The sequence below is a fragment of the Dasypus novemcinctus genome, chromosome 12 (assembly GCF_030445035.2).
Source record: "Dasypus novemcinctus isolate mDasNov1 chromosome 12, mDasNov1.1.hap2, whole genome shotgun sequence".
NCBI lineage: Eukaryota > Metazoa > Chordata > Mammalia > Cingulata > Dasypodidae > Dasypus > Dasypus novemcinctus.
In genome coordinates, this window is record NC_080684.1 from 22,028,958 (window position 1) to 22,046,101 (window position 17,144).

The window sequence follows — 17,144 nt, forward strand, 5'->3', positions numbered from 1 at the left end:
ACCCCTGCATGGCACAGCACTCCTTGTGCGCATCAGCACTGCGCATGGGCCAGCTCCACACAGGTCAAGGAGGCCCGGGGTTTGAACTGCAGACCTCCCATGTCGTAGGCAGCCGCCCTATCCATTGGGCCAAGTCCACTTCTCTTATTATTTTTTAAATATATTTTTTATGACAGAAGTTGTAAACTTATAAAACAATCATGCACATATGCAGAATTCCCAAGCAACACCCCTCCATCAACACACTACACTGTGGTGAAACATTTGCTACAGATAATATCATCTGATTGTTACCATGTCCATAGTGTACATTTGGCTCACATTTCCCATACTGCCTCATTATCACCACAGTACATCTTTCGCATAGATGCAAGAATATTATATTACTACTAACCACAGTTAATAAGTCACTCCCTCTGTATTTTTCCCAACATGCAGGCCTTTTTGTATGTAACTTTCTTATTGAACATATACAAAACTGAAAGGGCATTTTTATTTTTTATTTTTAGATTATTGGTTATTTTAAAAATTGATGTCAGTGTTCTGCGTTAGGCTAAGAAAGTAGTAAGACAGATCCTATACACTTAATTTACTAGTGAACATGAAAGTAGTTGTTCAAAAAATACTTGTTAAATGAAAGAGTAGTAAAAGTTACTACTAAAAGGAAAATTAGGATTCTTGATTGTTTTCTCAGTCTGGAGTAGTGTCTTTTGCTCTTTTCCTCATTAAATAATCATTGAATCTATAGGAAACAGACTGTTGGAAAGTGATAGGTGGTTAGAATTATTAAAGGAACACCTATGAGTGTGAAGGGAGACAAAGTATGGAATCTGAAGATTACTCTCAAGCCTTGTAAGTGGCCTGATAGAGTTGTGCAAGCCAACTTTCAGTATCACACGTTGTGAAACACAGAGGTTAAATGGCTTTAGTTTTCTGACCTGGTTCCAGGGAGAGAGAGGCCTTTGTCTTATTGGTGTTGGTTTTCCCTTAATGCTAGTTGTTCCTTCTGCATTGGAAGCCTTTGTAGCACAAGATTTTTCCTACCAGTTTTTAGTACCTTGTTCAGCTAAGCCAGTCCTGTTGGCTTGGAAAGCTCTGACCTTTTGTTTTTGTTTTTGTTTTTGTTTTTTTAAGATTTATTTTTTATTTATTTCTCTCCCCTTCCCGGCCCCCCCTTCCCTCCAGTTGTCTGCTCTCTATGTCCATTCGCTGTGTGTTCTTCTGTGAACGCTTCTATCCTTATCAGTGGCACCAGAAATCTGTGTCTCTTTTTGTTGCGTCATCTTGTTGTGTCAGGTCTCTGTGTGTATAGCACCATTCTTGGGCAGGCTGCACTTTCTTTCGCGCTGGGTGGCTCTCCTTTTGGGGCACACTCCTTGAGTGTGGGGCTCCCTGATGCAGGGGACACCCCTGTGTGGCACGGCACTCCTTGCGCACATCAGCACTGAGCGTGGGCCAGCTCCACACGGGTCAAGGAGGCCCGGGGTTTGAACCGCGGACCTCCCATGTGTAGACGGATGCCCTATCCATTGGGCCAAGTCTGTTTCCCTCTGACCTTTTGTTGATGAAGGGCAAGGGATTTTACTCAGAGAGCATCTCAAGTTTTTTGTTTGTTTGTTCTGAGGTAACAAAGCCAGGGATTGAACCTGGGATCTCTTATGTGGGAAGCCAGCATTCAAACACTGAGCCACATTGGCTCCCTGAGTTGTTGCTCCTTTTTTTTTAAATTTATTTCTCTCCCCTCCTCCCCCCCACCCCAGGTTCTGTTCTCTGTGCTCATATGCTTTGTGTTCTTCTTTTTGTCTGCTTCTGTTGTTGCCAGCAGCATGGGAATCTGTGTCTCTCTTTGTTACGTCATCTTGCTGCGTCAGCTCTCCATGTGTGCGGCACCATTCCTGGGCAGGCTGCACTTTATTTCGCACTGGGCGGCTCTCCTTACGGGTTGCACTCCTTGTACATGGGGCTCCCCTACACAGGGGGGCACCCCTGCATGGCACGGCACTCCTTGCACACATCAGCACTGTGCGTGGGCCAGCTTCACACAGGTCAAGGAGGCCCGGGGTTTGAACTGCCAACCTCCCATGTGGTAGACGGATGCCCTATCCACTGGGTCAAGTCCGCTTCCCTGGTTCCTCCTTTTGATTGCTTGTTTTTGTTTGTTTGTTTGTTTTTTTTATAAGAGGCACTGGTTACTGAGCCCAGGACCTCCCATGTGAAGAACAGGTGCTCCCTTCTAAAGTTCTTAATGTTGGAGCTCCTGGATATGTGGCAGGATATAGTATGGATAGTCCTAGTTTGGAGGATAAGGGGAATATGCTTGAGTAGAGTAAAGATCCTGGATGTGGACCAGTGATGATAAAAGGCTAAGAGGGAAATAACCACCTTACTGAGTATGCCTATCCAGATAGGATACTTAGAATTTAGGAAGGAGGGAGCAATTTTAATTGACTTGGTAAGTGATTTGGCCAATATACTATTCCATGAATTATAGGCATGTCTTTGGTAGAATTTACTGCATGTACTATTAAGACCATTTCCTTCATTGGCCCTATAAAATATCTTTAAAAAAATTTTTTTCCATTCCCAGCACATTTAAGAGCTACCGCCCACTCCCGTCAATAATAGCAAATTCACTAGTGGTGCTCTTGCAAAGGGTTGCAGGATGTGAGGTCTGAAAGAAGCCTCTTAGTGATTGTGATAGCCCTACATCCTGTAGAGAATCTCAGCTGTCAGACATTGTGAGCTAGGCCCTTGTTTTTGGAAGTGGTGTGCTCTCCCGCTGAAGGACCTGACCTATTGAGGGAGGTGATTGCCTGGTTGACCTGTCAGTTGCTGTTCCAATAGGGTGACTCTACATGTGGCATCAACCCAGAGTACAACTAGAAACCAGGACCGAGGGTCAGAGCCCAGCTGCCACACCTCCAGAGTTGGGGGAGTAGCGGGGAGGTTCAGGCATGACTCAGAAGTTTGTAATCTGCCTGTCCCATCAGTGAGTATAGCCTGAATGTACTGTCTGCAGCCATTCAGCAGCTTTCTTTGACAGCCAGGAGATGGACGAAATGAGGTTTCATCTATCTCCTGGCTGTGACAGTCCTCTAGTACTTCATGTCTGGAGTCATTTGGTTGACTGGTAGAGGTTAAATTCATTTTCTCTTCCTGAGACTCCTCCCCACTTGATTAAGAAGCCCTTAAAAAAAGAAATTGGGACTTTATTTCTTTTCCATCCAGCAGGGAATTATCCTTTCGCCCTAGGCACAGTCTTGATTGCATCTTTTCCTGGGACCTACTTCAGGGAAAGAGTAATATTAGTTCTCCCACTTGAGATAGTAGATAATAGACAACACATTTCTAAGAAACAAATATTAATTAAACTCATCTTTGCACAAGGCACTGTTCTAAACGCTTTTATGTAAAATTATTTCACTTGGTCTGCCTGTGTACTCTTTTACATTACATTTACATTATTACTATTTTAGACATGTAAAAACAGATTTAGAGAGGTCATGTGGTCAAGATAACACAGCTGGAAAGTGGAACCAAGATTTGGGGCTCACCTCACTCCTTGCTAATTCCACATCCCAGGCTCTTCCATTCCACCCAGATGTGTCATGTGTCTAACACTTTAGACCAGGGATTCTTAACCTTTTTTGTTCCATCAACCCCTTTGCCAGTCAGGTAAAAACCACGGACCCCTTACTTACTAAGTCCACACTATTCTGTATATTCTTTAATAAATATACCATACCTGCACCAACTTGTCCCCACAAGAATAATGTTTTGTCTTTTTTTTTTTTTTTTTTTAATTTAAATTCAAGCTCACAGACCCCTTGTTAAGAACCCGTGCTTTAGACCATGGGTCTCAAGGTTTGCCCATATAGATCACCTGATGAGTTTATTAATCTGCAGATTAGAATTCAGTAAGTTTGAGGTAAAGTCCAAGATTCTGAATTTTTAACAAGCTTCTGGTGGTGCTGCTACTGCTGTCTAGTAAATCCCATTTTAAGTAGCAACATTTTTGAGTACCTTTACATATGTCTTCATTGGGTCCTTAGAATCAGACTTTGAGCTAAATATTTGTTTTTCTTTTTAGATTTTTTTTTTTATTTATTTCTCTCCCCTTCCCCTCCCCCAGTTTTCTGCTCTTTGTGTCTATTCACTGTGTGTTCTTCTGTGACCACTTCTATCCTTATCAGCGGCACCGGGAATCTGTGTCTCTTTTTTGTTGTTGCATCATCTTGCTGCGTCAGCTCTCTGTGTGTGCGGTGCTACTCTTGGGTGGGCTGTGCTTTTTTTTTCATGTGGGGCAGCTCTCCTTGTGGTGTGCACTCCTTGCACAGGGGCACCCCTGCATGGCACGGCACTCCTTGTACACAGCAGCACTGTGTGTTGGCTAGCTCACCACACAGACCAGGAGGCCCTGCCTATCGAACCCTGGACCTTCCATATGGTAGGTGGATGCTCTGTCAGTTGAGCCACATCCACTTCCCTCATTTTTTAAGTATACAGTTTAGTGGCATTGTTTACTTTCACAGTGTTGTAGTACTGTCTACCACCATCCATTACTCAGTATTGAGTTTTTTAATCTATGTATTTATTTATTTAATGCTAAATGAAGTAAAAGGAGAGAGTAGCTCCTTAGTTCTAGCAATTCTCTCTTGCCAGGGAAAACAACTGTTTTTGTTTTATGTTCGTACTGGTCTGTCCAACCTGAGGGAAGTTCCATTTTCTTTTTTTAACTTTAGAGAAGTTTTAGCTTTACATTTACATAAAAATTACACAAAAAACACCAAAAATATAGAGAATTCCCAGGTAATCCCCCCCCCCCACATACAGTTACCCCTATTACTAACATCTTATGTTAGTGTGGTACATTTTTTACAGTTGATGAACCAATGGGGAAGCATTGCTACTAACTAAAGTCTATAGTTTACATTATGGTTTACACTTTGTGCTGTGTAGTTTCATAGGCATTGATAAATGTGTAATGTCATGTGTCTGTCATTGAATTATTATACAGAAGAATCTCAACACCCCAAAAATATCCTGTTCCGCCCATTCATTCCCCCACTCTCTTCTGAACCCCTGGCATCCACTATCTTTATATCAGCTTTACCAGTTTTTTCATCAACACAAGATAACCTCCATGATAACAGTTAATCTACTTTGGCCCACGGACACATGCACGCACACATATCGTGATTGTTCATTCCCCAATTCCAAGGGACCTGGGAAGGCATCTGCTTCCATACTTCCAGGCTGAGAGGGGACCCAGATACCACGGGGCAGATGGAAGAAATTATCCTGTCTGCAGCTGCAAACGCTCCCCATTTTTTGGGATGGGACCTGTCCAACATCATCATTTTGTTGGTTGTCCAGGGCAAGCCCAAGAACTGGAGAGGAGTTGTCTGCTATTCTCCTGGGATTCAGAGATTAACTGGCATTTGAACAGTCCAAAGATTTAAATTTCTGAGAAATACGTTTAACAGGTACATTGAAAATTATAAGTTCAGGGCAATGGATGTAGCTCAGTGATTGAGCCCCTGCTTCTTATGTACAAGGTCCTGGGTTTAATCCCTGGTACCTCCTAAAAATAATAATAATTAGTTCAAATAAAAGGAGTAGAAGAATTCAGATAGGGGAATTATAAATGAATATAACTATGTAATTTTGGGGAGGTAGATTATCATATATTCCCAGATATGGCCCACCAAAGGGGTATTGATTTCATGATATTGTGTGCCTTGTCTCTGTTGTCCAGATATTCTGAGAACCCTCAGGAGTGCTCTTGTTTGAGACTTTGTTTATTGTGGCAGTTATTGAAATCTGTCTGAGACCTACATAAGCATAATTTCTGGAATGACCTTTTTTTTAAATTGACACATAGTAAAGCATACAATTCAGCCAAAGTGTACTATCAGTGGTATTTGGTATAATCATATGTTTGTGCATTCATCACTTGAATCATTATTAGAGCATTTTCATTATTTCAGTTATGAAACAGACAAACAAGAAAATTCTCGATCTTTTTGTGCTTCCCCTGCTGTACCTAGCTATTTCTGGCTACTCTTGCACAATTCTTTATTAAGCAGTTTTATTAAGACATATCCAGATACCATACAGTCTGTCCAAAGTGTATAATGAGTAACTTTTAGTATAATCACAATGTTGTGCATTCATCACCACAAAAACAATTTCATTACTTCAAAAAGAAAAACTCCACACCCCTTAGCAGCCCTTACCCAGTTATTGAACCACAAATCTAATTTCATTCTTTTTAAATTGATTTATATTTACACTTTATATAAATGGGATCATTTGTATAAATGGGATCATATGTAGTACTTTCTGTCTGGTTTCTTTCACTAGCATAATGTGTGTTTTTTTGTCTGATATTAACATCTTAACATGCATTTGTTCAGCTTCAAAGAAAACAATCTTATGTATACAATTTTACCTATATTCGTATTTCATATGCAGTTTTACTATGCTTACAGTCCCTTGTTACATTTTTTTAGCTATCCTTTTAGTAATATACATTACCTTAGACTTTCTCTTTAAATCCCTTTCATACCCACACAATAGTACTGCTAGTTAACAAACATTTTGTAGGGCTTTCACCTTTTCTGTTCATTTCCAAGATTAACACACATCCTTTCTAGCACAGGTTGACCCTGCACAGGTTGACCCTGCACAGGTCTGCACAGGTTGACCCTCAGCTTTCATTCTCTAATCTCATTCTATTTTCTGGTGACCCATATTCAAGTTATTAATTCCATGAGATTATACAATCCATTTAGTTCATAGTAGCACAGTCATACAGTATTTGTCCTTTTGTATTTGGCTTGCTTCACTCAACATAATATACTCCAGGTTCATCCATGTTTTGACTCACTTTAAAATCTCTTAGCTTAGCCATAAAAACTTATTTAATGTCCCTCCCTCTGCGTTTTTAAAAAATGTATTAGAGAAGTTGTGAACTTAAAAAATAACCATGCACATATGTGGAATTCCATATGACACCCTTCCAACAAAATACTATGTTGTTGTAGAACATTTGTTATAGATTATGAGATAATATCAAACTATTACTACTAACTATGGGCTATAGCATTCATTTGGTATATTTTTTCCATACCCCCAATTATTTTTTAAGATTTATTTTATTCCCCCACCCTCATTGTTTGTGCTTGCTGTCTGCTGTCTGTCTGTTCATTGTGTGCTTGTCTTTTTTTTTTTTTTTCCAGAAGGCACTGGGAACTGAACCCAGGACCTCCCATGTGGTAGAGGGGTACCCAGTTGCTTCAGCCACCCCTGCTCCCTACTTGTTATGTCTCTCATTGTGTTTCCTTGCTGCATCAGTTTGCCACAGCAACCTGCTATCTTGCTTTGTCTTTTATTTTTTTTAAAGATTTGTTTATCCCTTGCCCCCATATTGTTTGCAGTCACCATCTGCTCTCCGTGTCCATTTGGTGTGTGCTGTCTGTGTCTGCTCATCTTCTCTTTAGGAGGTACTGGGAACCGATCCCGGGACCTCCCATGTGGAAGAAAGGTACTCAATCACCTGAGCCACCCTTGCTCCCTGGTTTGTTGTGTCTCTCATTGTCTTTCCTCTTTGTGTGTCTTTTGTTGCATCATCTTGTTGTATCAGCTTGCCTTCTCTAGGAGGCACCGGGAACTGAACCGGGGACCTCCCATGTGGTAGGTGGAAGCCCAATCGCTTGATCCACATCTGCTTTCCCCCTGTTATTTTTAATACAATTTATCTGTGGCATTGATACAAGAATATTAATACAGTATCGCTGTTTACTACAGTCCACAGATTACGTTAATTGTATTTTTCCTTTGCTTCTCCACAGTCTTAACCATCTAACAATAGTGATGTACATTTCTTCTAGTTCATAGAAGGACATGCTTACATTTGTACTATTAACCACAATCCTTATCTACCTCTGGGTTCACTATGTTATTCAGTCCCTAGATTATTCTCTAGCTTTTCTTTCAGTTGACATTTACATCCCTAGACTACCCCTTTCAGCAACAATCCCATTTATAAACTAGCTGTGTTATACTCATTATAATGTGTTACCATCAGCTCTGTCCATTTCCATGTTTTTACAGTAAAGCTAATTAAAACTTCTACATACATTAAGCATCAGTACCCCTTCTCAGCCTATCTCCTAATAACCTATACTCTAGGTTTTAATTCCATGTGTTTATTCTTTATATTTAGTTCATATTTGTCCTTTTGTGTCTGACTTATTTCACTTAGCATAATGTCTTCAAGGTTCATCCATGTATCATGTGTCCCAATTTCATTTCTTCCTATAGCAGCATAGTATTTCATCGTATGTATATACCACATTTTGTTTAGCCGTTAATTGGTTGGTGGACACTGGGTTGTTTCCATCTTTTGGCAATTGTGAATAATGCTGCTGTGCCTATCAGTGTGCAAATGCCTGTTCATGTCACAGTTTTCAGTTCTTCTGGATATATTCCTCATAGAGGAATTGCTGGATCATATGGCATTTTTATATTTATCTGCCACCAAACTGTCTTCCACAGAGCCTGCACCGTTATACATTCCCATCAATAGTGAAGGAGTGTTTCTATTTCTCCACATCCTCTCCAGCGCTTATTGTTTTCTGGGTTTTTTTTAAATAATGGCCATTCTCTGCAGTATGAGATGATATTGTCATTTTGATTTGCATTTCCCTAATAGCTAATGATATTGAACATTCTTTTCATGTGCTTTTTGGTCATTTGTATTACCTCTTTGGAGAAATGTCTAAGTTTTTGCCTTTTTTTTTTTTAAGAAATTTTTTTCATTATTTTATTCCCACCCCTCTTTTGCCAATTTTTAAATTGGATTGCTTGCTCTTTTATTGTTGTATGATCTCTTTATAGAATGGAAATCTAACCCTTAACAGATGTGTGGTTTCCAAATATTTTCTCCCATTGAGTGAGCTGCCCTTTCACCTTGACATTGTCCTTTGAATCACAAAAGTGTTTAAGTTTGAGGAGGTCCTTTTTATCCATGTTTTCTTTAGTTGCTCATGGCTTTGGGTGTAAGGTTTAAGAATCCACCACCTACTACCAGGTATTGAAGATATTTCCCTACATTTTCTTCTAGGAGCTTTATGGTTCTAGATTCTATATTTAGGTCTTTGGTCCATTTTCAGGTAATTTTTGTATAAGATGCGAAATAGGGGGTCTGTCTTTCTTTTGGATATGGATATCCAGTTCTTCCAGCACCATTTGTTGAATAGACTGTTCTATCCCATGGTGTTTCCCCCTTTTGGTCAAGGTGTTTTTCCAAATGCATCGCTGACTAATGCTTGGTAATAATCCCTCCATGCCAGGGAGACTCATCCCTCCTGGGAGTCAGGGCCCACGTTGGGGGGTGGGAGGTGAGGAGGTAGTGAATTTATTTGCAGAGTGCATAGTTTGACTTAGAGGCAACTTTTGAGTAACAAGGAGGTTTTCAGGAGTTAACTTAGTCATTAATTATAATTAGGCAAAATTTCTTTTTTATAGGTATAAAGTTTATATGACATGCATTAAGATTGAGGACTTGGCATATAGGCCTGTTGGGTTTTTTTTTAAAGATTTATTTTTATTTATCCTTCCCCCCCCCCCACCCCGTTTTGTGCTTGCCTTCTGTGCTTAGTGTCTGTTGTGTGCTTGTCTTCCTTTTAGAAGGCACGGGGACCTGAACCCAGGACCTCTCGGGAGGGAGGCACCCTATGGCTTGAACCTTCTCCACTTTCTGGTCCTGTTTTCTTTTCTTGGGTATGACTTACATATTCCAGAGATTTTTGCCATTTTAATTGAGAAAGTATAAGCCTTCCCCAGGATGAAAGTTTAATATTTTGTTGGCTGCTCAATGTGCCTCTTTATCTATTGAGAAAACATACCTACTGGGAAGCGGACTTGGCCCAATGGATAGGGCATCCGCCTACCACATGGGAGGTCTGCGGTTCAAACCCCGGGCCTCCTTGACCCATGTGGAGCTGGCCCATGTGCAGTGCTGATGCACACAAGGAGTGCCCTGCCATGCAGGGGTGTCCCCGCGTAGGGTAGCTGCCCAGTGCAAAAGAAAGTGCAGCCTGCCCAAGAATGGTGCCACACATACAGAGAGCTCACACAACAAGATGACGCAACAAAAAGAGACACAGATTCCTGGTGCCGCTGATAAGGATAGAAGCAGTCACAGAAGAACACACAGCGAATGGACACAGAGCAGACACCTGGGGCAGGGGGAAGGGGAGAGGGAAAAAAAAATCCTACTAACAACACGAACACATTCATATCCCATAGGAAGTTTTTTTTTGTTGTTTTGTTTTGTTTTGTTTTTTTAGTTAGGCCAGTAAAAAGAATTTATTTGGCAAATGGGGGAAAGAACAGAGCTTGCTGAGAAAGGGGAGAGAAAGATGGAAATACCAAGATTTAGCATGGGCCCCTCTAAGTAGGGAGAGCAAGCTCTGCCTCTTTTGATTACCTTTTAAACCCTTCCTAATGATAAGGAGATGGATCCCAGCTGTTACTGGTACCCCACCAGAGGTGGGGGCCAATGGTGAGACCTGTTTAGAATATGCCAGGCCAAAGAGGGGATCCCGGAAAGAGAAACTAGGACCTCAAGGCCCCAGCAAGTTTTGCAGCCATGTTGTCTGCCGGCCATGTGATGTGTCAGCCATGTTGTCTTTCATCCATGCTGTGGCTCATCTCCATTACCCTGTACTAACCTGCCTCAACTACCCCCTCAGAGAGTTCACGCTGTTATTCTTAAGGGGATGCTGAGGCGTGATGAGCATTCTTCTTTAGTTACTTCCTGCTGGTTAAGGCAATAGTCCCTGCCTGATAGGGCATAAACCTCTCTGGCTATTCTACTGAGGTTGAGGGAAGATAGGTTCAACTCTGTGGTTGAAACTGACTGAAATCCCCTTGTAACTAATATCTTGTTTTGGAAGGCACTGATTCTGGAAGAAATTAGTTATAATTTTAAAGATACATAGCCACTAAAAAGATAAAGAAGATGGTGGTAAGTGGGCCCAAAAAGGGGGCCAGCTATGACATACAGAACCATTAGAGTGAGAAAGGCCAGGTGCCTCAGCAGCAAGAGAGTGTTTGCTATCTTAGGACTACCTTTTAAAAAGTCATTATTTATTTTATTCATTTTTAAAAGATACTTAGATTACATAAAAAGTTATGTAAAAAAAAACATGGGATTCCCATATGCCCCATTCCCCACACCTCCCACCTTTTCCCACATTAACAACTTTTTTCATTAGTGTGGTACATTCATTGCAATTGATGAACACATTTTAGAACATTGCCACTAATCATAGATTATAGTTTACATTGTATTTTACACTCTTTCCCACTCAATTCTGTAGGTTATGGCCATATATATAATGGCCCATATGTTTCATTGCAGTGTCACTCAGGACAATTCCGAGTGCTGATATTGCCCCCATATTACACTTCTTTGTCCCTCTCCCTGACTTCTCCACCTCCTGTGGCCACTGTCTCCACATCAATGATATCATTTCTTCCATTGTTAGAATCATAATAAGTCTATAGCAAAATACTGGTAAGTCTACTCTAGTCGATATTTTATTCCCCAATTCTGAGGATTCTGGGATGGTGATGTACACTCCACCTCTAATTGAGGGGAGAATTCAGTCCCATGTGACTGGTGGATGGGAGTCTCTTGCTTGCAGTTGTAGACTCTCTTGGTTCTTGGTGTGATGATTGTCCATCCTGCCCTCCTTGTTAGTTTTCCTGGGTGAGTCCAGTGAACAGGAGAGTAGGTGTTGCAAGTCAACTCAGGGCCCAGCTGGCACTTGGACAGCACAGAGGTTCCGACCTCTTGGACATATACCTACCTACTCCAGCACCAACTATACGTTCAAATAAATGAGACAGAAGTGGCATTTGTAGAAAAGTCATATCTTGAGTCCAACTCTGTCACACCAGGGAGCATAAACTCCAAAGTAGGGCCCAATGGTGAGGTATGAACCACCAGAGTTATCTGCCATGACCATAGGACCTGGGTGTCTTCAGAGTCCTCAGGAACCCCATTATTTTGGGTAGTATCTACTTTGGCTGTCTATGAGATCCTGCTGAGACGTGCATAAGCGTTACCTCTGGAAAGAACTCTCACTCATTTTGAAGTCTCTTAGCCCTATAAACTCATTTGTCCTTACCTTTTCCCCCTTTTATTCAGGGTCTTTTTCCAGTTCCGTTGCTCATTGGTGTTTGGCAGTAATCCTTCGGTGTCAGTGGCTCATCCCTGGGAGTCATGTCCCACATTGAGGGGAAGATAATGCATTTATATGCCGAGTTTGGCTCAGAGAAAGGCCACATTTGAACAACAGGAAGGCTCTCAGGAGGTAACTCTTAGGCATCTTACAACACTAGGCTATGTTGTAGCTTCTAGGATAAAGGCTCATAAAAATAGTCGTAAATGTCAAGGGCCTATCAATGGACACTAGTCATTGCCCCTATACTTGGGTGATTGTTGCTTTTCCATTAGAGAATGTGGCAGAGCTCCCCAGGATGGGAATTCGGTTTTCTTTCAGTTGTTATGTGAATCTCTACTCACTGTGGCAGTGCCTCATGAACACTTGAACATTTGTATACTTTATATGTATGCCCAGGTGAACTTCCTCCCATGTATCCCTTATCACTGACACCCCACATGAATGATCCTCCCCTGCCATAGTTGTAACCCTTCTGTGATCCAAAACTTCTTCAAAAACGAAGCCAACCCCTTTACCTTCGTTGCACCCTCAGAGTAAGAAGGGTTATGAGCAGCTGTACTGGAGCCATCTGCAAAAATTCGGCCAGGGTTCCCACTCTTACTGTGTCTGCTCAAACCAACATGATCTTATCCAGAAAACTGTCTCAATACATGCCGCCAGTGTTTCACTAGGCTTCATCAAGTTTGACTAATTGATCTTGCTTGAATGGACTGTCCAGAACATCTACCTGACTAAAACAATGCTAGTTCTTTGTATGTAACATAAAACTTAAAAAATGGAAAGAAAGAAAAAAATGAAGCCCAGAATACCACCAAATACAATTATTAGGAAAATGAAACAACGATGACAGGTCCAAACACAAGAAACAAAATACATAATAATTTAGAAAAATTGAAACTAAAATAGAGTTTAAAAAAAAAATTGGAATATTAAAAAAATAAAAACGATTGAAAATTTTTTTTGACATTTTGCCTTTCATCACTGTAGTGTCTATTGTCCTATATGTACAGTGGGATTTTCTTCCATTTCTTCCCCATTGTCTTTTTTTTTCCATTTTGTCTTGAAAGAAGTTTTAGGTCACAGTAAAGTCACATACAGAATAAAGGGGACTCACATACATCCAACATCCTCTTCCCTTTCCCTGCTGTCTTCGAACTTCTAAGGCATGGCTAGTTTCTTCTGTGCTGTTAGTTAGCTCTAGGGAGAGAGAGTAATAGATAATAGGGTTTAGTATAAATTGCCAATCCCAGTGTTCCATGGTGATGGGTATGTTTAAGTCAGCTAAAAGGGGAATGAAAAGAGGATTTCCCTTTTAGCCGTTGTATAGGGCGAAACTACAGGAAATGAAAACAGACGAGATTTCTTAAGGGGTGTCTGGCTTGCCCTCCACCTAGCAATAGGTGTTTGGGCTACAGTTAGAGGGAACAATTGGCTTTGACACAGACACTACTTAGCTTTGTCTCTTGAGGTATTTCCAATGGTAGACATTTAATACAGTCTACCATTCAAGGGGTATTCGTACTCCCATCAGGTGCTTCTGGTGAGCTGGCATTTCCTTGGGCAGCTGGCTTCACTCAGGGTAAGTGCACTCAGCTGGCAATTCCTTTAACTTTAACAGCAGTCTCCAGCGGGGGTCAGGAAGCACCATGCACTTATTTTTCTCCAGACAGTAGCTTGCCAAATGAAAACAGGGATGTGTTGGAGGATTCCTCTGGTTTCTTCACTTTTAAACTGTTTCCATCTTTATCCTTTTTTTTTAAAGATTTATTTTTATTTATTTCTCTCCCCTTCCCTGCCCCCCTCCCCCAGTTGTCTGCTCTCTGTGTCCATTTGCTGTGTGTTCTTTGTGACTGCTTCTGTCCTTATCAAGGGCACCAGGAATCTGTGTCTCTTTTTGTTGCATCATCTTGCTGAGTCAGCTCTCCACATGTGTGGCGCTATTCTTGGGCAGGCTGCACTTTCACGCTGGGCGGCTCTTCTTACAGGGTGCACTCCTTGTGCGTGGGGCTCCCCTACACAGGGGACACCCCTGTGTAGTAGGGCACTCCTTGAGCGCATCAGCACTGCGCATGGGCCAGCTCCACACGGGTCAGGAGGCCCTGGGTTTGAACCTTGGACCTCCCATGTTGTAGGCGGATGCTCTAACCACTGGGCCAAGTCTGCTTCCCTCCAGCTTTATCTTAAGATTTGGGCCATCATTCTATCTGTCAATCTTGGAATGTTTTGTTTTGCCTAAAATTTAACCTTAAAATATCCTTCTTAACAGTCCTTTCTCTTTCCTGTGAAGCTGCTAGCCATTACAGAAAGTTAAAGATGGTTTTAAGAATGGAAACGTTACCAGTGTGGAGAGATTTCAACTTCTTTCTTCTCTCAGATGATCTATGCCTGTATGTACCCTTTTTAAAAATAAAACAAAGCCACCACAACAACCCACCCGCAATTAAAAGGTCTGCTGCAGAGTTAATGTAGTCTCTGGGAGATGGAGCCTCTTGTAGAGGATCTGTGGGACTCTGGCACAATCGATTGGCATGTGTTCCCTTTCCACTTTTGAAAAAGTCAGTTATTTCTTCAGTACTGGATTTAGCTTCCCTTTTACCCCACTGTAGGGTAAAGGAACTGAAAGTCTACTACTATTTGGTCAAATGGTCCTCAGTGAACTAGAGGAGACTCTGTAGGAAGTTAATGAAAGTAGTTAAGGACAGCCCTGATTAACAGATTGAGGTATTCCTCCTTTGCTTTAGGAATATATAAGCTTGACTCATATTCTCTGAATTTGACTTTGGACTGAATTTTTTTTTTTTAAATAACCTTTTCTGAAGGGTCTCTTCTCTTTTCAACACTCCCCTTTGTCCCAACAGGAGTGCTACTAAATTCTACAGAAATCTGACTCTAGGGCATATAACTTTTTTTTTTTACTTCGTTTCAAATATTTTATTTTTTTATTCATACAGTATGAAGTTTTCTAAAGATCCCACAACATAATATATCATGCAGAAGAAAAACTAAACATTGAGCAAAAACTGCGCCTTCCTGACCCCCATATACACTAAACTAAGAAAAGAAAAAACCCTCATTTCCAATTATGGAAATAATGTTTGCACTATTTTCTGTAACACCAGCCAAGAAATGCACAACAAGAGAAATTTAGCATTTGCTAAAATATTTGTAACAAATACCTTTGTACAAAAATATGTAAATAAGTGGTACAATTAAAATCGTAGGGCATGTAACTTTTTGGAATTTATGCATTTTAGCTGGTTCAAATGCTCTTAACCCAATCAGATTGCAATGCAGTGGTTACTAGAAAAGGTGTGTCTGGCCTTTTAGCAAAAGAAGGAAAATGTAAACTTGCCCCCATATTAGTTTATGTGTACATGTATGTTTATAAACTTTAAGTTTGCAAAGTATGTTCACATCCATTGTAATTTAATTATCACAAGGCAATCCTCTGAGGTGTATGGTTGATATTGGCACCATTTTATAGATGAGAAAACTGAGACTTAACTTCATCTCATTTGTTCTTCAAAACTATCTTATGCAAAAAGTTAATCTATTTGTCTAAGACCTTACAACTAGTTAATAGTATAATTGGTCTTTCTTCAAAGTTGGTGTCGAACTTTCTATGGCAATTTAGCAATCTTGTCAAAGTAGTGTTTCTTTAGGAAAGACTCCTCCCTCTAAATGTTAGACTTGGCTAGCTACACTATTTAACTTTATTTTTTTTATTTTGTAATTTTTAAAAAAGATTTATTTATTCCTCCCCCCCCAACTTGTTGTTTGTGCTTGCTGTTTGCTCTTTATAGCCATTCATTGTGTGCTCTCTCTTGTCTGTTCGTCTTCTCTTTAGGAGGCACTGGGAACTAAATACTGAACCTCTCATGTGGGAGTGAGGCACTCAATTGCTTGAGCCACGTCCTCTCCCTACTTTGTTGTGTCTCTTATTATATTTCCTCATTGCATCATCTTGTGCCAGCCCATCGGGTGAGCCGCTGTCTTGCTCCTCTTCTCTAGGAAACACCAGGAACCGAACCCAGGCCCTCCTGTGTGGTAGGCAGTGCTCAAATGCTTGAGCCACATTCTCTTCCTCACTATTTACCTTCGTAGTGAGTAAGAAATAGCCTACTTGAATCTCAGATCCATCTTTCTGGATAATTTTTTTCTTCCCAAAATATATAGTTTAAAAATTCCTTTAATCCAAATACATAAGTGATAAACTCTGAGTTTTTGTTTATCTGAAAATGTCTTTATTTCACCTTTTTTCTTAAGTTCCTCTGCCTCTGCCCATACCCAACTTTAAGTTGATAATTATTTTTCTTAGCACTTTAAAGATAATTTTCCTTTTTATTCCATAAAAATAATTTTCTATTTTTCATTGTTGCTCTTAAGTATTTTCTGTCAGTTGTTTCTTTGTAGGTGTTCTGTCTTCTCTGTGCTTTTTTCAAAAAGGTTAGTTGTATTGTGAAAGGCTGCTCTCCGCCTGTGGGCTCACCTATACTGGAGAGGTTGGCATGTTGTCAAAAGACTAGATGCTACAGCAGTCTTACTAGCAGGATTATGTAAATAGTCTTTTTCTCCTTTGCTTTCCTGTGGGTCACTTGGAAATATTGACCACTAGGTTGTGATAGACTAGGTACTCTAACAATTGCCTCTTTGGTCTTTTTCTGGACCTAACAAAGTCCTGCCCTGGAATCCAAATAGCGGGAACCAGCTTCTCTTCAGAGAATGCTGATGAAGCTGTGGATTCTAGAAGCTGCCTATGTAGACTGGTAACTCCTTCTAAGTAGTTTAGGGCCTTTACAGCTTTCTTGGTCAAACTGTCCCTCGAGGCTAAGGTGAAGAGAGGTTGTCACTGTAACTCCTTCCTGTTAGTACAGAGAGGGG

General features: G+C 40.8%; 1 protein-coding gene across 1 annotated transcript in view; it reads left to right on the forward strand.

Moving 5' to 3' along the window:
* Window positions 1–17,144, forward strand: part of CS (citrate synthase) — a 33,887-nt gene that overhangs the window by 4,402 nt on the left and 12,341 nt on the right. The window lies entirely within an intron of this gene.